The sequence below is a fragment of the Simochromis diagramma genome, unplaced genomic scaffold (assembly GCF_900408965.1).
Source record: "Simochromis diagramma unplaced genomic scaffold, fSimDia1.1 OVJJ01000702.1, whole genome shotgun sequence".
Taxonomy (NCBI): Eukaryota; Metazoa; Chordata; class Actinopteri; order Cichliformes; family Cichlidae; genus Simochromis; species Simochromis diagramma.
In genome coordinates, this window is record NW_024387239.1 from 93,871 (window position 1) to 110,410 (window position 16,540).

Sequence of the window (16,540 nt, forward strand, 5' to 3'; positions counted from 1 at the left end):
TCTATTAGATTACATTAGTCTTGATACAGCCTCTGCCACCACATCAGATCAATTGCTCTGGGCTCCTTTGATCAGTTTCATCACTTAGTGGGGGTGGGGGGTCATAGTTTGGTCCCGCCTTCACTGTTGTGATTGGTGTGGCGGTAGGGACAGGCTTAGGGCATCGGGGGGTTCCCCGGAGGCATCTTCCTTGGGGGGCTCAACCCGGGGTAGCGGTCATGTCCGGGTGGGGGCTCTTTTGGCTCTCGGGTGACTGTTTCCTCGTGGCTGCGTGCAGCGGGGCTAGGGGAGGGTCTGTGCTGACGGACGTGGGTTACTGACCTGGTAGCCTGTCTGCCCCTGGGTGGGTCCGGGATGGGCGTGAGGTTCTGGGGGCGCTCCGTCTCTGGGCTGGGGCCCTGGCCGGGCCTCGGGGCCTTGGGTCCTGGTTTGTGTGTCGCCGGGGTTGTGGGCGGGTGGGTGCATGGGGGCCCATCCCTGGCGCGGGGTGCCGCCGGTGCGTCGAGCCGCCTGGGGGGCTCTTCAACTGGTGGGGGAGATTGTCACACCTTGCAGGAGCTTTCCTCTCCTCAGGAACTCTCTGCAGGAGGGGGAGACACAGGAGAGGTGGAGGAAGATCTCAGCCTGGGCGTCTATTGTCTCATGTAGTCTGGAAGATGAATGGATGGTGGGGTGGGTGCAGTTTTCTCTGTGGTGGGGTTGGGTGGACTGTCCCGGGCTCTGTGGGGCCGGGGCGCGCTGCTGCGCTGGGCCCCGGTCTGGATGGGCCTGGGCCCCCTTTCCCTGGCGGGTCGCGGAGTATGGGAGTGCCTACTGGGGTCAGCGGGGGAGCTGGCCCCAGGGAGGGGTCACCTGCCCCTCCCTTCCTTCCCTCCCCATCTCCAGCTGCCTCCCTCTTCCCGCTCCACCACAACCACCCACACATGTAGGGCCTTGGAGTAGGGGTATGTCACCAGGGTGCAGAGGAGGCTACCCCCCCCCGTCCCCTTCTGGCTGCCTCTGCCTCAATTTTATCCCACAACTTAGACATTCACATTACTCACACTCTCATTACGCATACATATAGGATCTTGGGGGTGGGCACGATACACGGAGTCAGAATTACCATCAGGGTGTACACCCCACCCCTGGCATCGTTGCCCACCTCTCAATTTTGAATACACGTAGACATTGAGGGCTAGCAGGAGGGACTATGCGCTTACCTGCTGCTCTCTGGCAGGTAGCTCCATGCCCTCCTGGGTTTTAATTGCACCTTAGAACGCACATGCATCAACACTACAATGAGCGGGTGGAGGGAGGTTTGGAGTCTTCTCTCACCCCCGTTCTCTGCGGCCTGCTGGAGCGGGGGGGCTAGGAGGAGGAGTTGGCCGTCCGACTGCGGTCTGGAGTGTGGGGCCTCCCTGCTGCTGCGGAGTCGGGGCGGTCTGCCTCTCCCCACCGCAGGGAAAAGGGTAACACCACCTGGATCTGGGTGCAGTTCCCCCCTCCAGGGGCAAGGGTACCTAGACCCGGTTCGTAGAGTACGCTTGGGGAGTGTGACCGTGTGTACAGCGTCTCTTTATGTCTGTCTCCATGTTGGTTGAGTGTGGAATAAGTGCATATGAGAGCATGAGGGTGGGAATGGATATTTGTGTCTGTGTGTGCCTGTATGTCTGTGTCTATATGTCAGGTTGGGTATCAGACGCCACCTCTCTGGGGACATCTCAGGCCCTCCAAGGTTTGGAGGCCTATCTCCACCCACCACCACTTCCCCTGCCAGTGGCGGACTCCCTCAGGTGTCGGTGCGTTGGTGGTTCTTTGTGTCTGGGGGTGGGCGTCCGGGTACACACCGGCTCACTCCTTGGCGGCCGCTTATCGGGGCCTGGAGCCTGGGGCTCGCTCGGGCCACTCCGGAGGTGGGGTGCCCCTGGCCTCTCGGCCTGGGGCTCGGTCACTCAGGCACAGCTGGCTGCCGGCGGAGCTCACGGGCGCGTCACTGCAACTCCCCCTGGCTTCTGCTCCGCGGCTGCTGAGTGAGCCCTCATCTGGGACTCTCCTCAGCTCTTACTGGGACAGTGGCGCGGCTGCCCCTCTGTTGGTCTTCCTTGGTCTCTTGTGTTCTGGGGGCCTCTGGATGTCTGGAGTCTTGATCTCCTCCATACCTGCTTCATGCCCTGGAGGACGGGGCTGTGGCTCCCCACACTCCCTAGCAGATCGTTACATGGAGAAACCTTTGGAATGCAAGCATGCTGATCCACACAGGTATGCACACAGGTGTACACACGGGTATTCACAGACGCGGACTACAGCTTTCTTGGCTGCTGCCTCAAAGCACATTGTGCACTGTCTATCTTGCGTGCTGCACAATATCGTTTATTATTTAGTATCTACTGATATCTACTGCTAACTAGTTTATTGTGATGGTGCCGTTTTTTTTATTTATTATGTTGCTCTTTGTTGTTTGCTTTCTCTTCTGTTTTTTTTTCTCCATACAGGTGACCCAGGAGTTTTGTTCTTTTTTTTTTTTTTTTTTTTTCTTTTTTCTTTTTTCTTTCTTCCCCCCCCTTCTCACCGTCTCTTCTCCCATTTGGTTTTCTTTCTCTCCCTCTCTCTCCCTCTCTTTCTTTCATTCTTTCTCCCTGTCCTATCCTCCAGTCATGTCTGTCCCGTTTGTAGCAACTGAAAATAAAATAAATTCATAATTATAATAAAGGTCAATCAAATGGACCAATATGGCAAGGCCATGACGATCCACTTGGTAAAATAAATCCGCTTGGCATCTTTCTTGGCCTTAAGACAACAATTCTGATGGCTATAGATCCAAACGGGACACAAAAAAAAAAAAAAAAAAAAAAAAAAAAAAAAGAATAACTTTGGATAATTTACAGTTTAATCCTTTATCATTTAACTGGTACAAACTCCCAGTTTATTCTCTGTCTGAAACAAGCCCTTTTATTCCCTTTCCCCCTTAGACTAACTTTCTTCTCATATTCTAGTCTTGTATACAGAAAACTTAAACAGCAGGTGGGTGAGGTTTCAGTGCTCACAGCTAAAGCTGTGTGAATACATGACCTTCCCCTCTCACTGAAATCAAAACTATATAATAGGTAAAATAAATAAATAACTTTCTGAAATTGAGTGTTTTTAGCTCATAGAAAACACTCATTGTTATTTGCTTTTATTTTTAAATAAAGTGCTGGGGGATCAAAACTTACAGAACATGCAAATTCACATCTCCTTCGCTTCACAAATTTTCCAAAGACCTCTCTTTCTGTCCAACAACCAGTACTTTCTGCAACAAACTAAGTAGCTTATAGTGCGTGGCACTGAAGGGAAGGAACCAAAGTCCTGTCCCTGAAACACAAGGCCAAGTTATTTAACACACACAAAACTCATTCACACAAATAGAGGACAAAGACAGAAAGAAAATGGTGAGTCAGGACAGGAGGAATGCAGCAACACGACAGTATCACCCCATTCTGGTGACCTACTAGGCTCGTCAGAGTGCCTGTGGTGAAAATACCTGCCCATCACTTTATTTAGGATGGCAGGCCATGACACACAAAATTTGGGCGGGGATAACATATCTTTTGTCTAATTAATTGACTATTTTCTTGAAACATTAATTTCTCACCATGCTTATTGGAAACACACATGGCCAGATGGAATTTGATTTGGCCAAAGATGTTTTTGGCCACATCATATTTCAGTGTGTCTTTGTGAGCTGGATGGATATCCTTATGTACTATGTACTGTAATAGCCTCGCTTTTATAGACATTTGAGTTCATGTTGAACAATTGATTGATTTTAGCAACCACTGCAATGTTTTTTATTCTTACCTTCATGTATGGAGTATACTTGAGTTTGTGGTGTGTTTTCATGCGGTGAAATAAGTTAATTGTGTTCTTTGCAGTGCAGACACACCTGTACAGCATTTCTTCTTGGTTAACCTAACTTGCACTAGATTTGAAGAATTTCCAAACAGCAAATGTCACTTTGAAGAACAACCTGGTAGCCTTCTGCTGAGCTAGACATTTAAATGTTGATGCATATCTGTGTGTGTACTGTTACTCATCCAGAGTAAAACTGGACAAGTCACAGTAGCACAGTCGCACAGCAAAGAGTCCGCATTGACAGTATTTCTAAGAAGGGTTTGTTATTAATAAATTAACTGACGTTGAGCCCAACCTGTCACGGTTCTGGGTCATTTTGTCCCAGAATTTTCAGTTTTTTATGTGTTTGGTATTCTTCTGTATTATGACTTGTGATGCCATCACCAGTGTGTGAATGTGTGTGTGAATGGGTGGATGACTGAACATATAAAGCACTTTGGGGGTCCTTAGGGACTAGTAAAGCGCTATACAAATACAGGCCATTATGTTCTGATTCTTTAGTTATCCTGTTTTGATTATTATTATAAATCTATATTTCATTTTATTCTGGTTTAGGGTTTAGTTCTTACATTTTGATTTTGTACCTTCATGTCTAGTTTAGGTTTAGTTCTGTGCTTAGTCTTCTCTGCCCGTGTGTTCACTCTGTGTAAAGTCCATGTTTCTTAGTCTGTGTCTTTTTGAATTGTTTCCTGTTTTATTTTGAAGGGTTATGATGTCAGTGTTTCTAGCTTCGCTCCCCCTGTCTCGCTAGGTCTAATTCCTTGATGACTTCCTCAGTGTATTTAAGCCCCGTGTTTCTTTGTGTCAGTGTTGCGTCATAACCTCAGATTGTGCCTATGTGTTTCTGTTCTCAGCGTTCATTATTAAGTTCATGTATTGTTCATCACCAGCAATAAAGTTGCAATTCATTCTCCATGAGTCCTGCATTTGGATCCTCACCTCCGCCTGCCCGCACACAGAGCCGTAACAGAACGATGCGACCAGCATGGATCCAGTGGACTCACGTTTTGCTTCAGAGGGGGGAGTACTTTTGCGCAGCTGTGGGATTATTGCCAGCGCATAATTCACACTGCGGAACACTAAAGAGGCTTCCAGAAGTAGTGTTTTTTGATAACTTCTTGTCATCCACTACCTTCACCATCACTTTTCTGGACATTAAAAGATTAAAACAAATAATAACAGCTCTAAGAGCTTGCTTTGAACTGTTTGGCATGGTCTGGTCTGGGCAAGGAAAATTCAGATGCCCTCCTGGAAGCCCTTGCCGCTTGGTATTCTCAGCGTCAGCCGCCTTTCCCGTCGATGTTTATAGCCAAATCATTGATCTTCCCTTAAGGAAGAAACGGTGCCCTCGCCATCATCACCACACCAGAACAACTTCACTCACTAAGATCAGGAAAGTTCAGAGGAGTTCTTCTATGTTGACTGCCATTTTTAAGACTGTTTTTGCTGCCAAGCTGCCTCTCTCTGAGAAGAAATCTGGTGTTCCCTCTCCACTTGACTTTGAAACTGAGAAGACCAAGATTTGTTCCGCTATGTTCGAGACTGTTGGCAGTTAGCTTTGAACCTATGAGCTTAAAATCAGTTGAACCTGTGTCTGTTAATGTTAATGAAACAACTGTGATTTCTGAGTCAGTGGAATCAGAAGTATTCAACCCTGAATCAGGGAGCTCAGAGTCTTGGAGTTTTGAGTTAGACGACGCAAGGTTAGTGGACCTTTCGGCCCAGTCAGGCTACATAGAGACAGAGATTCACCCCAGGGCTTTCCCAGAGGCTGAGTTTGTGTCAGTTGCCACCTCTGCACCCCTGAAGACAGTAGAGCCTGCTAGGTTTCTGCTGTCAGTGCAGCCTGTAGTTCAGTCCTACTCCACCACCTGCTTCACTTCCACTTCAACCCTCAGCTTCACTTGGGTTGAAGTGGGTTAGTGTCAGACCAATAGCAGTGGTCTGACACTAACCTACTAAGAGTGGGAGAAGAGGGTTCCAACACAATGGGCAGCACATTGAACACATTTTATAAGTGGTCAGGAACTTGTAAATAACTGGTGAAAGAATAAAGTTACGTTGAAACCAAGCACACCATTGTTTTTCTTGTGACATTACCAATAAGTTTGATGTGTCACATGGCCCTCTTCCTATTGGGAAAAAAAAAAAGTTGTATCCAAGATGGCCTTCTAAATGGCCACCATGGTCACCACCCATCTTGAGGAGTTTGCCCCCTCACATATACTAATGTACCACAAACAGGACTTTAATATCACCAACCATTCCCATGTTATTACGGTGTATCCATCTAAATGGCCCACCCTGTAGTTTGGTTTTGTGTTGATCTGTTTTCTTGTGTTTCTGGACGTATGCTCCTTGTCTTCAGTTTTGTTTCTGTAAACCAGTTAAACTACTTACAAGCTATTTGCTCCCAGGGTCTGTGTGTGAAGGGTTCAGGACTGACAAAAATAATTCCCACCACTTCTAAAATCACACTTGCAATAAGATCAGTGACCTAAGAGGAAACTTAGCTCCCTCAGTCAGAGGTGTGGACTCGAGTCACATGACTTGGACTCGAGTCAGACTCGAGTCGTTAATTTTATGACTTTAGACTTGACTTGAAAAAAGGTTGTAAGACTTGTGACTTGACTTGGACTTTTACACCAGTGACTTGGGACTTGAAATGGACTTGAACCTGTTTACTTGAAAAGACTTGATATTTTACCCAAATCTAAAATTTAACATACATATTATATAAAAAGTGTGGACCATTAATTCACTTTATTCATTCATTCATTCATTCTTACCACACTCCGTATGTATGTGAGCGTGAGCTGTAGCACAGCCAATCAAATGAACCAGATTTAAAAAAAAACAAAACGCTCGAGCCAAAAATGCTCCCAAGAGTAATTTCTTTCGGCTACATAAACTACGAAGTAGTCAACAAAAAAACGAAATGCAACATGCAAAACATGCAAGAAGAGAATTACAGACGGAGATGGAACAACTTCCAACTTTGTCCGACATTTGAAGTTGCATAAAGAACGGTAGGTGCTGCCTTTTTTTGCTACGATGAGATAGCGACTTAGCTAACTTCATCTTATTAGCAAATGTTCTCCGGGCTACGTTGATGATACTGTTTGGCTTTAACAGGTATGATATGTTTGTCATGCTATTTTAAATCTGGTCCTACAAGCGCATCCAAGAATCATATGCAACTTGTTAGGTCAGAATTGTCGGTGAATGGTGAGCAGGGTCCGTTTCAGAAAGCGGGTTCTGTAGCTGTACTCAGGGAAGAGAGTTTCTTTCCGTCTCCTCCCCATCATTAACCCCGTAGATTTAACCCAGTTTAGACTGACAAATATTTATTTTACCATCACATCACAATTCAAAATCACTGTTTAATTTGCAATTAGTGTATGGTCGTGTTTAACTTTTGCATGTCTGAGGCAGGGAAAAAATTTTTTGGTTAGAAAATCTGGCCCACCTTAGTGTGTAATTGAGTAGTCCTGCTACATATGGCCTTTTTCTTCTGTCATTTATGTCAATACATCAAATAAAATACTTTGATGTTATGTTATTAGCTGTTGTTTATTTGCAAAGGTCAGTTATTCTTAACAGGGATGCTACACATTGCTTATTAGAACTGTATGCAGAGTTTTGAGAAAAGTGTTTTAATAAATATTGTTTATATATTTTTCATTTATATTTTTTTATTGTCTGAAAACTATGAGGGTTTAAGTGTTAATAGTTATTTAGGATTATTAGGATCAACTTAAAGTCAAATGCAATTCATGAATGGCTGTAATGGAATTTCTGACATGAGTCTAATATGCTTACCTCTATCAGATTTGAAGAATACCAGATGAAAAAGAGGATCACAAATGAACCTTAACAGCCTTCCATATCACAGTTTATGGACACTTGTGCCGGACAGTACAGCATGACTCATCCACAGCAGAAAGTTATCACGAATGCATTATTAAGTGACTTGATTATTGGTTGCAACCTGCCCCTTTCTATTGTGGAAAACAAGAATTTTCGGCACTTTCTGACGGTAGTTGACAGAAAATACAGCCCGGTATGTCGCAGAACAATTATATCAAAAACAGAGAACCTTGCTGCTGAGAAACGTTCAATGTTAAAAACTCAGTTGAGCGAGACTGATCATGTTTCAGTCACTGTGGACATTTGGTCAGACCGAAGGATGAGGGGTTTCCTTGGTATCACTGTGCACTGGATACAGAAAGAGACAGAGAGGATGCAGCTAAAATCCAAACTGCTGGCCTTTGACCGCTTCAAAGGATTACACACTCGTGAAAGAATCTGTGAGAAATTTGAAGCTATATGTGACGAATACAACATCAAAGATAAACTAGACTATATTATTAGTGACAATGCTGCCAATATGCGGAAAGCATTCACTGTGTGCTTCCCCACTGAGCAAGGTGAGGAACATGATGATGATGGTGATCATCTTGACGACCCAGAGCTCTGGCATGACTTAACCTTGGAAGACCAGGAAACAGTAGGTGCTGCTATGGCAAAGACACAGCACCTGCAGTGTTTTGCGCACACACTTCAGCTGGTGGTGAAAGATGGTTTGTCAGAGACCAAAGTGGCATCTCCTTCACTTTCAAAGTTATCTAAGCTCAGCTCTCTACTGCACACAAGCACAACATTCAAAGATGTGTTTGAAGCTGAATTTGGTGAACAGAAAGCGATCCCTGCAGCTGTAATCACAAGATGGAATTCAACACTGAGACAAGTGAAGGCAGTTATCCAATGTGAACATCAAAAACTCTGTGCTGTTCTTGAAATGGCTGGGCACAAGGAGTTATTATTCCAAACACGAGAGTGGAACCTGTTGAAGGAGATGGTGGACATCTTGAAGCCTTTTGGAGAAGCAACAGATTTGACACAAGGTGAGAAAATTGTCACGATTAGTGCTGTTGTTCCATCTGTGCTGTCCCTCAATCACCACCTTGAGAAACTGAAGCCTCAAGTCCGTTTCCTGAATGGTCTGGTCAGGAGCCTCCAAGCATCTTTGAACAAAAGATTTTTTGGAATCTTTATCAGTGTGCGAATGGCTAGAACAGAAGATGGGATCACTGCCCCCTTTTCAGATCCAGTGTACCTTAAAGCAGCTGCTTTGGATCCAGCATTTTCTCTGTTGTGGGTAGAACACCATGTGTTGGGCAGTTGTGACATAAAGACAGAGGTGACACAAAAAGTTAAAGGTAAAGATTGAATATAGTTTATATTTTTTGTGTATTTTTTTTGTCTAAAATTGTAATAAAGGCTCTTTTGCTGTTGTTAATTTGTTTTGCCAGATCTGATCCTGCAAGATGCGGCAGATCCTGCAAAGTCAGAGCAACCTGTGACTCCTGGTGAGGAACACCAAGAGGCCTGTGAAGATGGAGGACTCTTTGCTGCTTACTGTAAGAGGCAGAAGGAGGATGTGGGGAAGAGTCCAGCTCTACAGCTAAGTCACTACCTGGATATTGCTGATGGACAGAACGCCCTCTTGTTCTGGGCAATGAACATGCAGACTCTTCCTTCTCTGTTTCATGTGGCCACCAGAGTTTTGGCAGTACCGGCATGTAGTGCTCCTGTGGAGCAAGTTTTCAGCTATGGTGGCATCATTCTACGGCCTCATCATGCACAAATGACTGACAGACTTTTGGCCAATTTTGCAAATGCAATGCAGAATAGTTACTGTAACTGAAACAGTTAACTGAAATAACTTAAAGTGCACATTCTTGTTCATATATATATATATATATATATATATATATAGGACAAGCTAATCACACTGCACTTAATTTACTGTGATGGTTCATTGTTTTGTACATGAGGAAATCTCAGCACTTTTTGTTTCAACAGGAAGTTCTGCTTTTGCATTCTCACTGAATGTTTATTCTGTGACACTAAATACAAGAGGTGAACAGAAGTAAGAGGAAACAGCTGGGAGACATGGCTGATGCTGATTACACTGACGAGACAGGGAGAGCACAAACAGAGCACACTGACATACGACACAGACCTTCAAAATAAAACAGGAAATGCACAGACTGGACTCAGAGACGTGGTACAGACAGAGAACAGTGGAAAACAGAACCAAAACCTAACAAATAGCAAATCTTAACAAAAGACATAACCAGAATAAGCAAGAACATAAGATAATATTAACAAACACAAAACACTGGGTCGTCAGACTCAGGACCATGACACCCTCAATGAGTCCAGCTGATGTCCTACCTACTTCTTTATTTTGCAAAGTTTTTGACACCATTGGGCCCTCTGTGGTCACACTGATAAACTGTTCCCTGATGTCCGGCTCTGTCCCCAGGTACTTTAAACAGGGTGTTATTCAACAAAAAAAAGCCAAACCTGGATTCGACTCTTCAGTTGAGCTACAGACCTATCTCATTCCTTTCATTTCTAAAATATTAGAAAAAGTCATTTGGTACCAAGTAAAGAAGGCACTGGAGAAACATAACATTCTTGATAAACTTCAGTCAGGATTTAGAAAGTCATACTCCACAGAAACTGCTCTCCTCAAAGTCACAAATGACCTTTTGATGGCCGCCGACAGAGGTGATTGCTCAATCCTTGTAGTATTGGACCTTAGCTCTGCCTTCAATACCGTTAATCATCAGATCTTAATTCACAGCTTAAATCATATGGTAAGGATATCTGTATCTGTTCTGAAATGGCTCACTTCATTTCTGGCAGATAGAAAATTCATTCATAATGGATTTGTTAAACATAGGCAGGGTTTTCATAATGTAAGACGAGTCCTCGACATTCTTCATAATCAAAGTGAACAGGAAGATGCAGCCATTCTCTTGCTCGACGCGGAGAAGGCTTTTGATAGAAACGAACGGCCATATCGCTTTGATGTCATTGTTAGATTTGGGATGGGTAAATTATTTCTGCATTGGATCAAGCTACTACACTGTCAGTCTGTTGCTCAGGTTGTGACTAATGAGATAATTTCTGAACCATTTGACATTAAAAGAGGGTGCCCACAGGGTTCACCATTATCTCCACTTTTATTCCTTTTAGCTATTGAACCTCTGGCAATAGCTGTTAGAACCAGTGGACAAATACAAGGTGTTAAGATTGGTTGAAAGGAGCATAGAATTGCTTTATTTGCTGATGATGTTATATTATTTTTAAAGCAACTAAAAACTTCTGTGCCTGCTATAAATCATTTAATAGACCAGTTTGGGGCCTTCTCAGGGTATAAAGTAAATGTAACAAAATCATCATTAATGTTACTTAAACAAGGGTATAATCAAAATGCAAGTCAGAATATATCTGGCTTTACTGTTAATTCTGAATTCACTTATCTAGGCATTAAAATAGTTCCTTTACTAAAAGATGTGGTGGTACTTAACTATAATACAATTCTACAGAAAATTTCCAAAGATTTGGAGCGTTGGATAAGTTTACCACTATCTATTATTGGAAGGATAAGTGTTCTTAAAACTAATGTATTACCTAAACTCTTGTATATGTTTCAGAATGTCCAACAAAATGTCCCACTGGCTCTTCCTGCTGGATTGTTTACCAAACTAGCGTCATTAGTCAGAGAGTTTATTTGGAACTAGAAGCATCCCCGCATTCGCTTGTCTTTGTTGTACCTTCCCTTTGATACACTGCAAAAACAGCTATACTTGAAACAAGCCAAATATTCTTAAATCTGACAAAATTTTCTTGTTTTGAGCAAAAAATCTGCCAATGGGGTAAGCAAAAGTTGCTTGACTACAATTCTTAAAACTAGCAAATTAACCTAACTGCCATATGCCTTTTAACTAGACAAAATTGTCTAAAATGTATGCTTATTTGAAGAAAATGTGACTTATTATAAGTAAAAGACACTTTGATATTTAGAAAATCTGTACCTAAAATGAGTATTATGCTTTCTTGAACAAGCTGTTTTCAAGAATTATTTGCTTACTTTAAGATTCTACACCTTAATTTAGATTTTTCACATAAAAAAACACCTTACTATAGGACAAATTTTCTTAAAACTGAATTGTTTCTTTCTTGATTGAGCTAACTATAAGAATTATGTTTCGACTCTGAGAACAATAATCAGCAAAAATTCCTGAGAATAAGACACCATCTCTTCAAAAAGCTACTAAAAATAAGGGAATTCATCTTAAATTAAGACAGCAAAAGCACTCTTAGATTTTGCGCTTTTATTGACACAGCACACTGCAAAAACCCACCTCCTTAATACTAGAAAAATACACTTATTTTTGGTGAAGATTTGCTTAAAACAAGTGAAATTATCTGGCCATGGGGTAAGTGTTTTTTGTCTTAATAAGATTTCTTGAAATAAGAACAATATCTAGATTTAAATAAAGCTAAAAAAAAAGTCTTTTACACTCATTCCAGGCATCAAATCAGAACATTGAAACTTAAAATAAGCTTTAACCACTGATTGTAGGCCACAAATAAAGATAATAAAGCTAAAAATAAGTCTTTTACACTTATTCCAGGCAACAAATCATGGCTTGAAACCTAAAATAAGCTTTAACCACTTGTTCTAAGTAAAATGTTGAACAAATTAAATCTGAAAATAGGCATAAAACACTTATTCTAACAAACAAATCAAGGCAAATAATCTAAAAACTAGTACATTAAATCATTTTAAAGATATTTCTTCTTTAAGAAGACTTGAGGCTTCAGTTTCTCTACTTTAAGATTATATTGCTGATTAAGGACAAAACTACGGTGGCCCCTAGAGACAAAGCATGTATAAACTCCAAAACACTTACAAATTCCAAATAGCACGCACAAACTCCTCAACACGTACAAAATCCAAAACACATGCAAACTCCAAAACACGTACAAACTCCAAAACATGTACAAAATCCAAAACACGTACAAAATCCAAGACACGTGCAAACACCGAGACAGGTACAAAATACAAAACAGGTACAAAATACAAAACACACGCAAAATCCAAAACACGTGCAAACACCAAGACAGGTACAAAATCCAAAACATCTACAAAATCCAAAACACCTTGCAAAATCCAAAACACATGCAAAATCCAAAACACGTACAGACTCCAAAACACATGCAAATTCCAAAACACATACAAAATCCAAAACACATACAAAATCCAAAACACGTACAAAATCCAAAACACGTACAAAATCCAAAACACATGCAAAATACAAAACACATGCAAAATCCAAAACACGTACAAAATCCAAAACACATACAAACTCCAAAACACATGCAAAATCCAAAACACGTACAAAATCCAAAACACATGCAAAATCCAAAACACGTACAAAATCCAAAACACATGCAAAATCCAAAACACATGCAAACTCCAAAACACGTGCAAAATCCAAAACACATGCAAACTCCAAAACACGTGCAAAATCCAAAACACGTACAAAATCCAAAACACATGCAAAATCCAAAACACGTACAAAATCCAAAACACGTACAAAATCCAAAACACATGCAAAATACAAAACACGTACAAAATCCAAAACACGTGCAAACTCCAAAACACGTACAAAATCCAAAACACATGCAAACTCCAAAACACATACAAAATCCAAAACACATGCAAACTCCAAAACACGTACAAAATCCAAAACACATGCAAACTCCAAATCACAACGGAAGTGCTCCAGGACGCTAGGGGCAGTGTTGAGCTCGATTTGCAAAATAAACGGCAAGTTTGTTGCAAACACATGGGCTCTAGTCTCCGTCGCGCTTCCCAGGTTGCCTAGCAACCATGATACTAACAGCTGGAAACGTGTCATACAACTTTTTTTGACAGAAATGAAGGAGAACATATTTTTTTCATTTGTTTGTTTGTTTCTACAAGAGCTTTGTGTGATTTGATAAGTATCTGAGGCTGAGACCACAGGACAGTAAAACATGATTTTTGGGCTTCATTTCTGTACTGAATAGTCATTTAAGATTAGCTAGTAAATAACAATTAGCTAATGTTGTTCATAAGACTAAAGTCATATCACTTTGGTAATGTAAATATAATATGGCCAATATTATGGTTATTATATTAGTCATTATTAGCTATTACAGCAGTGAACATGAACTCTGTGTCAAATACTGAGCTTCAGTACAGATTCAAGTTGCAGTTATTTACATGTCTTACCACCTTAAATCTTCACTCAAAGACAAGTATATAGGAATGACTGCCAAATTTATTTGCCACTGAAGCAGAAGGATGGCATCTGAATAAAACCTCTCTTGACATGCCTAGATGACATTAAAGCTTGGTTGGCTCTAAACTTTTTAAATTTGAATGAAAAGAAAACAGATTTGTTGGTGTTTGGACCCAGTGGCCCCTGTGAGTCCTCTTCTTTTCATTTGGAACCCCTGGAGGTATATTTTAAACCTGTTGTTACTGCCCAAGGTTTTAAGTTGGACCAATCCATTTTTATCATTTAAGGCGACTGGCAAGAGTGAAATCTTTTCTTTCTAGGCAGCACTTTGAAACCGTGATCCATGCTTTTATTTCTTCCCCTGTGGACTACTGTAACGCACTTTATGTGGGGGTCAGTCAGTTGTTACTCTGACATCTGCAGCTGGTTCAAAATGTATATTGATAGTGCATATATAGGTGTATCATACATAAGAGACAAATGTTGTTCCTTCAGTATGTTGGCATTACTAAATTTGGCTCAATGCTTACATACATGTGTAAAAAGAAAATGTACAAGCTGTGATAACCGTTTCTGATAAAATGAAGAGTAGACTGATGTATTAAATATTCCTTTATTGGGTGAGAAAATCAGACCATGTCATAACTGCTTTAAGTCATACAGAATAGATATCAGAGCCTTAAACAGGCTGACTTCTGCTAAATGGGTCAAACTGGGCAGAAAGTATACAAACACATAACATCCTTATAGAATATGATGTAACACTATAGATCAACTTACCTCAGAATATATAAAGCATATAAACAATTACAGCAATATGATGCAACAAACACAGCAGTGCTACTAATCCAAAATACTCAAAGCTTCATAGAACTGAAACAAACATTTATTTTTAGTTCCATTCTGCTGCTGATACATACTTTAGGTTTCTGAACATTAAACTTGTTGCTGCCTTTCATAGTGTGTAACCTGAATGCCCTGAGTACTTTCTCCCACACTGAAAACACGGGAATGATAAAAATTATTTGAACATTACCTAATAAGACTGATTCAGGACAGACAATTAGTTATTTTAAACTTTTCTAGCAGTCCTTCACAAACAGGGAACAGTCTATCTATTCTCTCCATCTGTCAGCTGCTGCTGGCTCTTCCTCCTCCTCTTCCTCACACACTGCTGAGTTTGTCCTGGTGGATCATCAGGGGTGCAAAGCCTCACAGATGATGTGCAGCAGTGGGTCCCTCAGTCTGTCCTCACTCTGGACACTTGCACGTGTCACACATAGAAATCAAATGTGTGATAAGCTGCAGGATTCAAACACAAGTGTGACTTATAAATACATGTTCATACTTTTATTCCACAATCAGAGAGAAAGAAACAGAGAGAGAGTGCAGGACAGACAGACAGGTGACAGTCTCAGGTGTACACACTGCTACAAAACAGCACCAGAGAAGGAGGATTTAGTGTTTGTGTCATTACGAGTGCTAAACAAGAAGAGTTCCCAGATGGTACAGTGGACACATGTGTGACTCCTGTGATTAAAGCATCTTTCTTTCAGCTTAACGAGTGAACCGTCAGCTGACTGACATGACTGACTTTAATTACGCATAAAATCATCAGATTCTCTGTAAGATTAAAGTCAGCTATTGAACGGCGAATATTTTGAAGTAAAGGCTTTAAAACCAAGTTAGTACAAACGTCGCTAATGTCACATAACTTTCCCGACATGTTGCCAACAGTAATGTTTTAATGTTCTTCATTATAAAAACATTTGCGCATAAATAAGTGACATAATATTCAGTACTTACTTCTGAAAGTTTACTCTTCGTCCGCTCCGCTTCCGCCGTTTTTTTTTCGGCAAAATTATCCACACCACCGCCGCGCTATGAAGTCTGGGATATGTTGGGCCATGAAGGCTACACTGACCCATCCTTAAAATTCAGGGAAATTAAGGACGCATTTGAGGGCCGCATTTCGAGCAGCCTTTGAATTGGGACAGTCTTCGTCGTGTCGCTGTGACATAATCGGCCTTAAAATGCGGCCTTTAAGGCTGCAGACCCCAAATCCGGTCATTGGTACTTCCTGTCTTGTGTAGTTACTAGGTAACAAAAGCTCAACACTGCCCCTAGCGTCCTGGAGCACTTCCGTTGTGTTTTGGAATTTGCATGTGTTTTGGGGTATGCGTGTGTTTTGGATTTTGCATGTGTTTTGGAGTTTGCGCGTGTTTTGGGGTTTGCACGTGTTTTGGATTTTGCACGTGTTTTGGATTTTGTACGTGTTTTGGATTTTGCACGTGTTTTGGATTTTGCACGTGTTTTGGATTTTGTACGTGTTTTGGATTTTGCATGTGTTTTGGATTTTGTACGTGTTTTGGAGTTTGCACGTGTTTTGGATTTTGTACGTGTTTTGGAGTTTGTACGTGTTTTGGATTTTGTACGTGTTTTGGAGTTTGCATGTGTTTTGGATTTTGTACGTGTTTTGGAGTTTGCATGTGTTTTGGATTTTGTACGTGTTT